The sequence below is a fragment of the Melanerpes formicivorus genome, unplaced genomic scaffold (genome assembly GCF_026170545.1).
Source record: "Melanerpes formicivorus ecotype bairdi unplaced genomic scaffold, bMelFor1.0.p_v2 SCAF_4, whole genome shotgun sequence".
NCBI lineage: Eukaryota > Metazoa > Chordata > Aves > Piciformes > Picidae > Melanerpes > Melanerpes formicivorus.
This window is the reverse complement of record NW_027142356.1, coordinates 39,464,061-39,477,507: the sequence shown is the minus strand read 5'-3', so window position 1 is coordinate 39,477,507 and position 13,447 is coordinate 39,464,061. Positions and strand designations below refer to the sequence as shown.

At 53.0% G+C, this 13,447-nt stretch overlaps 1 protein-coding gene across 1 annotated transcript in view; it reads left to right on the top strand.

Moving 5' to 3' along the window:
- The first annotated feature begins 10,069 nt into the window (after nucleotides 1-10,069).
- Nucleotides 10,070-13,447, top strand: part of DLC1 (DLC1 Rho GTPase activating protein) — a 170,557-nt gene continuing 167,179 nt past the window's right edge. The window contains exon 1 of the mRNA XM_068137745.1: nucleotides 10,070-10,493. The gene's annotated coding sequence lies outside the window, so the exon portion shown is untranslated. The remainder of the gene's footprint in view (nucleotides 10,494-13,447) is intronic.

Below are 13,447 nucleotides of genomic sequence, written 5' to 3'. Positions count from 1 at the left end.
ACAGCTACAGCTTCCTGAGCCCCTGCAGGCAGGGTGACTGCACCACCTCCCTGGGCAGCCTGCACTCACCTGCCTGTACCTTCATGGCCACTGAAAATCCGCTCCCCTTGGTTCCCATCCTGTGGGCTGCAGTGGCAGAGCAGCTGGGGTGTGAGGCAGTGACCCTGCTGGAGAACCAGTTTGGAGTTCCTGCTGGCCTCAGGGCAGCAGCTTCCCCTGCCAGCTGCCTCCTCCCCACGCTGTGCTGTGTAACAGCTCGCAGCCGGGGGCTGGCTGCCTCCAGGGTGCTGCTTCCTCTCTTCTGGAGCTACAGACTCTGGATATCTCCCTTTCTATTCCTGGATCCCATCCTTCTTGAGATCTTCCTCCTCCTCACTAGGCCAATGATGCCTTGTCAGTGCCTGAGTCACTGTGAGTGCCCCTCCTGTGTGCTGCTTGCTCCCAGAGCTCTGCCTTCTCCCCAGGTTTGTCACCAGCAGAGCTGCTGCTTCCCTCCAGCTTCCTCTGGGCATTTCCAGGCTCTTCTGCACATTGTGCCTTTCCCTCCCCCTTCTTCTCTGAATTGCCTCCAGTTGCCTCACAGTCTTGTGACAGGAATGCCCCCAGACAGCTCCCCTCTCCCCTCTTGGCTGTGTGACTTGGGAAGGTTATCAGGCTCTGGAGGAGCATGCTTGAACTCCATCATGTTTTGCTGGGGAGATTTTTGGTGCTGTGTGGTTATTTTTTTGGTGGTTTCCACTTTTTCCACTGTGGGCCTCTGGCCAGACAGGCTGAAGTCTATTTGAAGCAGCTAGGAAGTGCCTGCATCTTAGTCACACTGACTGGCCACCCACAAACCCTCCATCTCTGTTGTGTCAGGGCCAGCACATCCATGGTCTGGGAATGGGGCACAGACCACAGTACCACAGTGCATGAGAGGCTGGGAGGGACCTCCAGAGATCACCCACTCCAAGTCCCTGCCAGAGCAGCATCACCCAGGGCAGGGCACACAGAACACAGCCACACAGGGCTGGAAAGGCTCCAGAGCAGGAGACTCCACAACCTCTCTGGGCAGCCTGCTCCAGGGCTCTGCCACCCTCACTCTAAAGAAGTTTCTCCTCCTGCTGAGCTGAAACCTTCTCTGTTCAAGCTTTACCCTGTTGTTCCTTGCCTTATTAGTGCACACCACTGAAAGAGCTTACCCCCCTCCACTTGCCCCCCAGCCTTCAGCTATTGATAGACATTGATCAGATCCCTCTCAGCCTTCTCTTCTCCAGACTAAACAGCCCCAGGGCTCTCAGTCTCTCTTCCCAGGGGAGATGCTCAAGTCCCCTAAGCATCCTCCTGGCTCTCCCTTGGACTCTCTCCAGCAGCTCTCTGTCTCTGGAACTGGGCAGCCCAGAACTGGGCACAGGATTGGAGGTGAGGTCTCAGCAGGGCAGAGCAGAGGGGGGGGAAGAGCAGAGTGAGGGTGGGCACTGCCAACATGCTGCTGGGACTGGAGCTCTTTGGCCTGGTGCAGTGCAAATGGCAAAGGAGAATGTAGATATCTAAGATCACTGAGGAGTGAGCTCCTCAGGCAGTGCTTTGTGGTGCTGGGCCCTGGGGTGGCTTCCTGGAGCATGTGTGGGGGTGTCTGGCTCTGTGTGGCCACACAGACTCGTGTGCTGTAGGGGATTAAACCACAGCCCCACACTGGTGGAGCTGAAGGGTGAACTGTGCTGCCCATGGACAGCTGTGCCTGGGCAGGGAGCAGGGGGAGGGGAGGTGCTCTCTGTGTTTCTGGGGTTTGTCTGCTGCTTCCATCCTGCCTGGCAGTAATTCCTGTTAAACATGAAACTTGTCACTGGTCACACACCACCACAGCACAGCTCAGACAGGCAGTGCCCAGAGCTGCACACTGGCATCCTCCTGGCTATGATGGCTTTAAAGGTGGTAGTGAAGGGAAACATTTCCTCACCCAAGATAGCAGCTCGATGGGCAGGAGGGCCAGAGAGCTCTCTGCACTGCAGTGGGCTGGAGTGTGTCAAACAGCACTGCCCTGGGAAGCAGCTGCTGACAGCCTTGTTTGCTCCAGCAAGGGCTCTTCTGAAGTGTTTGCTGTGTGCCCTGCTCTCCTCCCTGCTGCTGGGAGGAGCTGAATTGATGACAGAACAGGTTGCAGGGAGAGAGAAATTCAGCAAGATGCTGCTGCCCCTTGGCTCCACCGAGACCCCAGCTCCAACCCTGCCTCCAGCTCTGCTGTCCCCAGCAGGAGCAGGACACAGAGCTGCTGCAGGGAGGCCAGAGGAGGCCACAGAGATGCTCCAAGGGCTGGAGCAGCTCTGCTGTGAGCACAGGCTGAGGGAGCTGGGGCTGTGCAGCCTGCAGAGGAGAAGGCTCTGGGGGGACCTCAGAGCTGCCTGCCAGGACCTGAAGGGATCCTGCAGGAAGGCTGCAGAGGGACTTCTCCTCAGGGTGTCTGCAGACAGGCCAAGGGGGAATGGTTTGGAGCTGAGGCAGAGCAGGGTTAGAGTGGAGCTGAGGAAGAAGTTGTTGAGCAGGAGGCTGCTGAGCCTCTGGCCCAGGCTGCCCAGGGAGGCTGTGGCTGTCTCCTGCCTGGGGGTGCTGAAGGCCAGGCTGGATGAGGCCTTGGGCAGCTGAGTGTAGCTGAGAGGTGTCCCTGGGCATGGTGTGGAGGTTGGAGGAGCTGAGCTCTGAGCTCCCTCCAGCCTGAGCCATTCAATGTTGTCAATCTTTCTCCATCCTCTGTGACTGCTGTGATCTCAGCACTGTGATGCACAGCTGGCTGCCTCCAGTCTCCAAGTGAAAGCAGCTCTTGGAAGCCAAGCCTGCTGGGCTGCATGGCCACTGCTCTGGGTTCTCTTGCAGGGAAACATCAGGAGTCATTTTTGGAACACTGCAATTGCATCCTTGAAGAGAGAGTCCTCCCTAGGGGCTTGAATGGCATGTCTGAGGTGATCCTGGGTGTCAGCTGGAGTTTCTCTGTGTTTAGCAGGGCTTCACATTAATGCAAGTCCTGACCCCAAATGCTTCCTCTGCCCCTCTGATGGGAGTGAAGTCTCTGCATTAGAACACTCCCAGCCCAGCCCTGGGCCACAATGGGATGTAGTGCTTGGAATGTCATTTGTCCCTCTGGAAGCCTGGAGCTCTCCCTGGAGGTACCCAGGCAAGCCCCTCTGTGTTCAGACCTGCACCTCTGGAGCTGAGTTAGCCCTGTGCTTTGTACAGCTTGCTGCTTCTGCCAGCCCACTGTCACACTGTGCTCCTCTGCATGGCTCTGCACACTGCCTCAGAGCAGCACAGTGCAGCTGAGGGTGATGGTGCTGAAGAGAATGACACCAGGAAGGAATCTGTCTGGAGTAATCCAATCATCCCCTATTGTCTGGGCAGTCAGGATTTATTTGGAGGGAGCAGTGGTTTCTACAAGCAAACAGTGATAATTATGTTGGTGCCTCCCAAGTATGTTCCCAGGAAACAGAGACACAGCCTGGCTTGGTGTGCTCCAAGAGCAAACCCAGGGAATGGCAGGGGCTGGAAGGGACCTCCAGAGATCACCCACCCCAAGCCCCTGCCCCAGCAGGAGCACCCAGGGCAGGGCACACAGAACACAGCCGGGGGGGTTGGAAAGGCTCCAGAGCAGGAGACTCCACAACCTCTCTGGGCAGCAGAGTCCTTAAGACTTTTAATTGCCTCCCCCTTTGGTTTTCCTAAGTGCTTCCCCCTCCTAACCCAGGGCAGCCCGAGGGGTTTTGTATGAATGCTAATGAGGAAAGGTTTTCCAACCCCCCAGACATTCCTAGCAGCATCTGAAGCCTGAGAGGCTGAGCTGTGTTTGGAGCCAGGGCTAACAGTCCGTGTCGGGGGAAACGTAAGCAGCTCTGCCAAACAGGCTGGGAATGGCCTAATAAATGATAAACAGAACCCTTCCTTTGATCACTGCAACCTGAGTCTGCATGGCCACGATGGCCTGAGCAGGAACTGCAGCAAACAGGGCTACAAACAGGCAGCCTGCATGAGGACTGCATCTCCCCAGTGTGGATGGAGTTTCACCCTGTTCATCCTCACCTGGAGGAGTTTTCTGATGCCTGCACCTTCCACTCTCAGAGTTTGTCTTCTGTGGAACACTTAGGAACTGTGAATTCAACCCCCAACAGCTTTAACTCTCTTCTTTCCCTCTTGTGGCTCCATGATGTCACTAAGAATAGGAAAGTGCATTGATCACCTGCAAGAGAGAGGCAATTCAAAAGATCTTGGTCTGGCTCCTTAGCTTACTGAGAGGTTTAGGATCTGTGGCAGTTAGACTCCAGTGTTGCAGATGCCTGGAATTAATGATCCAACTCAGCTTGTTTAGCACTGGGCTAGCTTGGTTGGCTGTTTGGGGCTTTATTTTAAGCAGCACATGGTTACCCACAGCGATCCAACAGACATCACTGCTGCTCCTTGTGACTCTCAGCCTGGGAAGTGTCTCCTTAAGGGTGGTGAGGACCTTCCCCAAGGAGTCCCAGTGATCTCATTTTCATGAACCCTTGGCAGAGTTCTGCACATAGCTGCAGCCTCACTGAGTTCCTCTGACTGACCTGTTGCTGAAATAACAAGTTTTAAAGTTATTGGCCCTGCAAACTGCAGAGGCCCTGTTTGGCATCGCTTCAGTCAGTGCCTTTGCTCTGGGGTGCAGTGGACCTGCTGATGTCCCCAGCACAACAGTTACCTCCAGTCTGGGCTTCTCTCATACCTGGCCACTGCCTCCAGCTAGTCTGCTATGCCACTCTGGATAGCACAGTATTGCAGAACAGATCTCATTGCAAGAGACCTCCAAGCTCTTCCAGTCCCAGCCCTCAGCCCAGCTCTGCGGGGTCAGCACTACACCACCTCCCTAAGCACCAGCTCCACAGGCTGCTTGAACACCCCCAGGGATGGTGACTCCAGCACTGCCCTGGGCAGAACATTCCAGTGTTTGAGAGCCCTCTCTGGGAAGAATCATCTCCTAGCATCCAGCCTGAGCCTCCCCTGGTGCAGCTTGGAACCATCTCCTCTGCTCCTGTCCCTTGACACCAGGGAGCAGAGGCTGCCCCCTCCTCACTCCAACCTTCTTCCAGGGAGTTGTAGAGAGCAATGAGGTCTCCCTCAGCCTCCTCTTCTCCAGCCTGAGCACCCCCAGCTCCCTCAGCCCTCCTCTAGCCCAGGTGCTCCAGGCCCATCTCCACCCTCTGGAGAGGCTCCAGCCCCTCAATGTCCTTCCTGGAGTGAGGAGCCCAGAGCTGAGCACAGCACTGGAGGTGCAGCCTCCCCAGTGCCGAGCACAGGGGGATGGTCACAGCCTGGCCTGCTGCCCACCCTGCTTCTGACCCAAGCCAGGATGCCTTTGGCCTTCTTGGCCCCCTGGGCACTGCTGGCTCAGGGGCAGTTGACTGCACCTGACAAAGGCTTCCCTCTGCTTCTTTTCCCATCGCTACCTTTTGTGTTTTACCCATAATGATTTGAACAGACCAGGAAGTTCTGCAGGATGTGGCATGGACAGAGCAACAGATCTGATGGAGTGCAAAGGGCAGAAGTATGAAACACTTCTGGAAACCAGGGAGTTGTGCTATGGAGTGAGGGCAAACACTGTGAAGCTTTGCAAGTGGTGAGTTGCACTCTCTAAGCAAAGAGAGAAAGGCAGCTGTCAGCTAAAGCTGTCTTGTTTTCCTGCAAGGCATCTGCCAGCCTCTGCTGCTTAAGACAAGGGAGAGGGATTTGGCTTTCTGTTTTCTGCTGGGTTTTGGGGGGAGTGTTTTTGAGGTGGGGTTTGGCTGTGTGTGGTAGTGGTGTGTTGCTTTGGTATGTTTCAAAGCCACATTGCTTTCCTAGCAGGGCTGCTAGAGATGGGGGCAGTACAGAACCCTGGCTGGTTCTGCTTCACTCAGGAGCTTTGAATCTTGCATGTGATGCAGCAGAGCTATTCTGTGTGCTGAAGATTTCCTGCACCCCACTTCTGGGTCTCAGGTGAATTCTCACTGATTTATTTAGGGAGCTGACTGAGCAAGAAGTGGGTGAGGGAATAATCCAACCAGCACGTGTGGGAGGTGGTCTGGAGAGAAGGGCCACATCTTCTGACAAAGCTGAAGAGATCCATGTCTCTTAGCTAGTCTGGAGAGGAGAAGGCTGAGAGGGATCTGATCAACGGGGATCAGTAGCTGAGGGTGCCAAGCTCTTCTCAGTGGTGCACATTAATGAGACAAGGAACAATGGAGACAAACTTGAACAGAGAAGGTTCCAGCTCAGCATGAGGAGAAACTTCTTTCCAGTGGGGGTCCCAGAGCCCTGGAGCAAGTTGCCCAGAGAGGTTGTGGAGTCTCCTTCCCTGGAGCCTTTCCAACCCCACCTGGATGTGTTCCTGTGCAGACTCCCCTGGGGGATGCTGCTCTGGCAGGGGGTTTGGAGTGGATGATCTCTGGAGGTCCCTTCCAGCTTCTGACCTAAATGATTCTATGCTGTCTTCATTCTGCTAGCACCTGTGTACAGCTACAGCAGAAACTGCTCAAACATCTCCTCACTCTCACAGTGTTTGGTTGTGTTGGTAGCTCAGGTTGCACAGGATCATGTCAATAGCATATTAGCAGCTTCTCTTCCCTCAGTGGAGGGCACTCAGCTCACACCAGGACAGAAAGTCCTTTGTGGCTGTGCACAGCACCATTGCCTGGATGAACTTTTCCCTACATTATTCTAAGTTATTAATTCTTGTAGAAATAAAATATAACAGTGTAGAGGATTGCAACTCCTCAGCTAACAGGCTGAGGCAGCTGGGCTTGTTCAGCCTGGAGGAAAGATCCTGGGGGGGCCTCAGAGCTGCCTCCCAGCACCTGAAGGCATCCTGCAGGAAGGCTGCAGAGGGGCTTTCTATCAGGGTGCCTGGAGACAGGCCCAGGGGGAATGGTTTGGAGCTGAGGGACAATGGTTTGAGGGACAATACCTTCTTGGGCATACTTCATATATTCCCATGCTCCCAAGCTGAACTAGGAACAGGAGGAAAATGTCACCATCACTGGAGGTGTTCAGGAGGAGACTTGATGGGGTGCTTGGTGCCATGGGTTAGTTGTTCAGGTGGTGTTGGATTGGTTGATGGGTTGGACGCGATGACCTTGAAGGTCTCTTCCAACCTGGTTGTTGATGATGATGATGATGATGATGATGATGTGTGACCTGCCCTGGGCGATCCTGCTCTGGCAGGAGGGTTGGACTGGAAGATCTTTCAAGGTCCATTCCAGCCCCTAGCATTCTGTGATTCTTTGGCCAGCCTCTGCAAAGCAATCCCTTCTTTTGCTGAAACCCAAGCTTCCCACTGGAAGGGTGAGTGAAATTCGGCCAAAGAACAAGGATTGGGAAAAATATAGCATTAACATTCTGTCTTGAAACATCCATTTGTTTTCTTGGACTGGTGTGCTGCAAATGCTCATTTCTTCTGTGGTGCTAGAAAACTCCACAGCCTTGGTGAGCTCCAGTGCGAGGAAGCTGAAGGCTTCTCCTTTCATTTGGATCCTCACAAAACTGAATTTCAGAGTTGTGCAACTCCTGCAGTTGCATAATTGCAACTAAGATGTATCCCTCCACAGCCTGTAATTTATTCCCTGGATTCCACCCTGGAAATCTCTCAGGACAATGGTATAAATCACACTCTACAGTAGAGTTAAAAGTTATGCCTTCAGACCTCGGGCTGGCCAAATATAGTGAAAAGTGATCCTGCAAAGCCCTTTACCTCTGGGGCTGCCCCTCGGGCTGTTCACCACCACACAGGCCCTGGCCTTTTATGGGCTTCAAAGACCTCTGCCTTTGAAGCTGCAGAGGTTAGGCTGGGAAGTCATTCCACTTGAGGTTGTCTACCTCCACTGGCCACATCCTTCGGAGCTGCTGGGGAGAGCTTCCAACCTACTTCCTCTCGGTCCTGCGTTCGCCTTTGCTGTGAACGCTGCGACTTTCAGGCTGAAAAATGCACAGCTGGAACGAGACCACACTCCCCAGCTCAGCAGAGCTGAGCAGAGTTCCACATGCTGAGCAGCCAGAGCTTGGCAAATTAGCTCCAGAGATGGCCACATTAGTGGGAGCTGGAGACAGCCCTGCGGGGCTGCCTTTTCCTTCGCTGAAGCAGTAAGTTTGATGTTCCAGGCTTGCCTTTTGTGGAGCTCATGTAAAGCAGAGCAGCATATCGTCTCTTAACCCACTGAGATTAACCCAAGGCGTGTGCTGTGGGGGCTCTCAACTTCAGGGAGTTGGTGAGAGCTACAAAAGTGATGTATGAAGGATCCCCACACAATGGTTGGTGTCTTGGCATGGTGGAAACAACCAATTGGAGAGTAAACCCCTAAGAGCAGCAACAGATGAGTGAATGGAAAGATGCCTTAGCAGCTCCTAAGTGAGTTTGAGTTTATGCTGGAATTGGAGAATAGGGCATGAGGCACAGAAGTGCCCTCAAGGAGCCTCTCTTGAGCTACTGAAGGCATTTCACAAACAGCTAGGAGGCAGTGGTTGGAGGCTGGTAGGCAGCTCCTGGATCAGCAGGTACTCATTATCGAGGTTTCTTGGCTCATGTCAGAGAACAATATCCTGTCCCAGCAGTGGCAGGCCTGCCCAAGGGAGACTTCCTGGCCACCAAATGGCCAGGTGCTGTTTTGGTACAGTGTGGCATGTGTGGTGCCTTCTGCACCTCTGTAGCTCCCTCTGAAGCCCAGCCAAAGGCCAAGGACTCCAATCAGCAATCTGATTAGTAATGGTAAAATCATTCATCATTTACTCCGAGCAAGAACTGATAAAGAGGGTTTGCCCCAGCTGAGGGGGTCATCAGAAGGTAAATGATGGGAAGCCTGGGAAGACAAATTAAACTACATTTAGTGACAACACATCTTCCTCTCTTGAAACAAAAGGAAAAGTTCAGCTTCAGTCTGTAGAGCAGAAAGCCTCGAGGGTCCCAACCGTCGCTATCCACACTGTGAGTTAAACGAGAGCAGCATGGAGCAAGTTATTTCAGTGAGGAATGAGAGCAGCAAGCAAAGCTGGATCCTGCATGTGTGTGTTGGTGGAATTTGGTATCTGAATAGCTAACATTTATTCTGAGCAGATAGCCTAATTAAAGCCAGCACAGCCCTTCCCATTAGCCTGCTCTCAGACTTCCACAGAGCTCTCCGGCTGGTTTTAATCAAAACCAAACGGGGATCCAAGTTCTCAGGCTGGAACAGCTAAGAGGAAGTCGTTCAGAGGAGGCAGAAGAAGGCAGAAAAGATAAACAGATGATATTCACTAGATTTGTGCAGAGCAGAGGCTGTAGATGCTGTGGGTTACTCTGGAGACGTGATTCAGGCACCCTGTCAAGCTGGAACGGAGTCCTTACAAGTGGTTTATGTCAGCAAAATCCTAATGTGATCAAGATGGAGTCTGTCCTTTTGCTTTTGCAGAGCTGGATTTGTGTGACTCTGGAGGATTCTCAGCAGAGGTAAAGCAACATATTCCACTGCCTGCAGTCTGGCTGTGCTTGAGCTGCAGTGTTGGCTTTCTCCGCCCCAGCTGACTGCTGAGCGGGCACAGGGTTTTAGCAGCGCCCATGTGTAAATGGGGTGCGCCTGAGCCTGTGCTTGCTGCTCAGGCTGGCACCAGAGCCTTTGCCAGCGCAATGGGGTAGCTGTGCTGCTCTCTGCCTGGCTCTTGCTGCCTGCTGCCACAGCCCAGGCGGCTCTGAGAGCTTCTCTGCTCCCTCCGGGTCGCTGCTGCATTTGCCCGGGCAGCACAGCCCAGGAAAGCCTTTTTCAAAGCAAAAAAACCCCAAACAACCAAAATCCAAAGCAGGAGGGAGGGGTCTGAGAAGACCTTTGGGTTAGGTAGGTGCAGCACAGCAAGAGCTGGGCAGCGGTCAGCTGGGTGCCTGGACAGGCCGGGTCCTGCCGCCTGCGTTTCTTCCCCATCCCTGCGCGCTCTCTCCCTGGCGCAGGCAGGCTCCGCTCTCTCCCTCTCCCTCTCTCTCAAAGGCAGGAAATACTTTCCAGGCAATCTGGGCCTGGTTGTTGAGGCCCCTTTCACAAAACATCAGGCTGAATTTAGTAGACAGAAGTCTCTGGGAAAAGCTTGTCAGGCTTGCGCTCAGCGAAGGCTCCCTCCAGCTGCAGAGGGTGTTTTTGTTCGAGTCACACATGGAGCAAACCCGCTCAGAATAGAGCAAGCAGCTCAGTGGAGGAATCTCGACTTGAGTGCTAGCAGGAGCTGACTGGGGCTGGCCTCTGTGGGTTGTTTGTTTGCTCCTTCTCCTTATTTGCTTGGATTTTATTGTATTTTGCTCCTGTGACTGACCAAAGATTTTAGGGAGGTCGCCTTTCTGCTTGGTATTCTCTTCATCTCCACGAGGCTGCCTTGGGATCTCTCTGTACTTGAGACTCTCTATAAAAAACCACCAAAATCAGTCAAAAGAAAAGGAAGGAAAAGAAAAAGCAGAACAGAAGCAGGATGCAGCAGCAGAGCTTTCTGCCGTCAGGATCTCCACACCAAAACTGGAGGTAAAGAACTCTTCTAAGCTTTAAATCCGTCCCTGGAGCTGCAGGCTGTGCCAGCTCTGCCTTCAGAAGGTGCCAGAGCTGTGCACATGGAAGCAGCCTTCTGAGCTTTCCTTTGTGTCGGTACCGATCCGCCGGGTGTGCTGCAGCGGTGTCTGCTTGCGGCCGTCCGCCGCCAGGGCTGCGGGACCTGGCTTGCGTGGCTTTCGTGGGCATTGAACAGGAGAGCTGGGCTTGGGAAGGACTTCTGCTGTCACCTCTCTTGCCAGCAGAGAGGGCATTTGGGGCTACGGTTTGCTCTCTGCCCCCTACCTTCCCTTCCCTCCCTTCCAGCAGCGCTGACGGCGAGGAGCGTTTTAGGTAGACGCAGCTGTTGTACCTCTGCTGGGCTCGCTCCCCAGCCTCTCCTCAGCCCCAGATGGACTTTGTGGAAGAGCTGGCAGCAGAGTCCTCGCCGTGTGCCCTCTCAACCAGAAAGGCCAAGGTCTGATTCTTGGCATTAGCTAAATTAGGTTATATTTAGCAGCCTCTGATTAGACACGCAGCTTGGGGTGTGCTGCGCTAGCACTTGGAAGAGGCAGAGCAGGATCCAGTAAATGCCAGCTGACCCTCACTTCCAGTGAGGATGCCTGAATCTGCTCAGCCTTTTCCCCAGCCTGGCCAACATGTAACTATTAAAAACACCAGGAGCCTGCTGGTAAGGAGTTTGGGGGAAATCTGGGATGCCACCTTTAACGGGCATGTGAATGGAGCAGCTGCTGCTGCTCCACAGAAAGGAGAGCTGTAGTTATTAAATGGCTGTGGACATCAAGAAGCATTTTTCATGGCCAGCTGTGTAGTCTCCTTTGTTCCTGAAGAAGCAGAAGGAGAGTTGTTGCTTGCAAGGAACAGGAGAGGGGCTTTTGTTTCATTCTCACATGCGTCCTTAAGGCTCTGCAGAAGTCAGTGGCCGATTGATAACCGAACAGGAGGCACCTGCTCAGGTATGCCAGTGAGTCTTAGGTGCTTTATTACTGAATGATTGGTTTGTAAATGATTTGTGAGTAACAAAATGGCTTTGTGGCATGAAGGGAGGTGAAGGACCAGAAGAGATTCAGATAGCTCTGCTCCCGTGAATTCAGTTTTCTCTGTTGCCATTCCGGTCGCAGAACGTTGTTCATGGTGGTCAGGAACGGCTCTGGGGTGTGAAGGGCACAGGCAGCACCTGGTGGGCAGCAAATCGCTCCTGAGTCCATCCTGGGGTGAATCTGAGAGTCACAAACACTCATCTGCTTAGGGAGGGGCCTCCTGCGCTCCAGCGCTGTGAGGGCTGTGGTAGGTAGGTGGTGGGAAGGAGAAGCTGAGGGGAATCTGAGTGGCTGGGGCTCTGAGTCACTCCTCTGCAATTTGTGCTGGGACTTTGATGTCTCAGAGGGGTTTGCATCTGTGGCTTTTCCTGCCCTCTATTCCCATACTCGCTCCTGCAACGACATTTGAACCCAGTCAGCATCAGCCAGGACTCCGCTTAAGCAGAAACACCAAGGAATGAAAACTGCCCCACGGAGGCGGTGCCCTCCACCTCCAGAGGAAAGGACCTGGGACACTGGAGCGGAGAGGCAGGCAGTAGCCTGGCACCCAGAAAGCATCCTCTCATTTCCCTGGGAAGCTTCTGACAGACTGTAAGGAAATGCAGCACAGACAGCTGCCTGCCTTTCGGGTTTGCAAAGTGGATTCAAACCTCCTGAAGGCAAGTCACTGCTCACCTCTGCTTCTGCTTGGCCCGACCTCTCTCTTATGCCAAGCTGGCTTTGGGGGGGTTTGGAGATACTTTTATTTTACAACATTAATTCACAGAAAGCTTTTGGGCCAATACCACCACCCCACCCCCCCCCAAACCACCCAAACCAAACCCAAACCCCAAAATGGCCCCAAAACCCCAAACAAACAAACAAACCAACCCAAACACCCAAACAAACCAACCAAAACCCCAACCCCCCCCCAAACCAACCCAACCCACGAACCCCAAACAAACCCAAGCAACAACAAAAGCCCAACCAAAGCCTGAAATTGAATGTTTAGCTATGGAACAAAAAAACAAACCTAGAAAGTGAGCCACTGGAGTTCTGACCTTGCTCTGCTCCCTCAGCAGCGTCCCAGTTCGTGATGTGAAGCATGAAAATAGCCCAAGCTGTTCCATCAGGTGGCTCCTTCAAGCTACTGAGCACCTCATTCAGCTGGGGAAAATGCAGGGAAGTGTTTCCCCTTCTGTAACAGGAACTGCTCTAAGAGCTTCCCTTCACCAGAGCTTGAGGTGCCTGCAGACTGACTTCCTTCTGAACCTGGTGCCTGCTGATCTCAGTGTTAGATTCCATTGTCAGATCACCTGAGCAGAAGCAGTTTGTCTCTTTGGGCCTGCTTGATGGAGGCCTCTGACAGCACAAATCAGGATGGACTTCATGCTAAAAGGAAATGGAAAGCAAAGAGAAGAGCTTAGGGGTGAGCAGGTCTTGAATAGGCTTTCTAGAAGGGCTTTTCAAGTGCTGAGCTAAAGCCCAGTTTGCAAATCATGGGAGAACAGAAGGATGCTCATCTGGGCTGTCTCATCTCTCGGGGCTTTTGGCTGTCTCATCTCTTGGGGCTTTTTAACCACCAGAAGTGTTAAGCTTTATTTTATATTATATTCTATTTCTCTGTTGCTCTAAACTTGAATTTTGGGGCTGAAAAGTCTTTGACAGAAATCTTCCCTGAGGAGCAGTAGCAGAAGGCTGCAGGGAACCTACCATCCCCTTTGTTCTCAGAAAGGAGACAGATTTTAGGGCATTCTCCTTTATTCTTGGGTTGTTGGTTGATTTTCTTTCCAAGTCATCTGGTTCCATTTTCTGTTGTTTGTCTGGAGAACAGATCAAAAGGCTTTGCTATGTTGGTGTTCTATGCCTTGTACAAGAGGAAAAGGCAAAGGACAAAAATGGAGTAGCAGA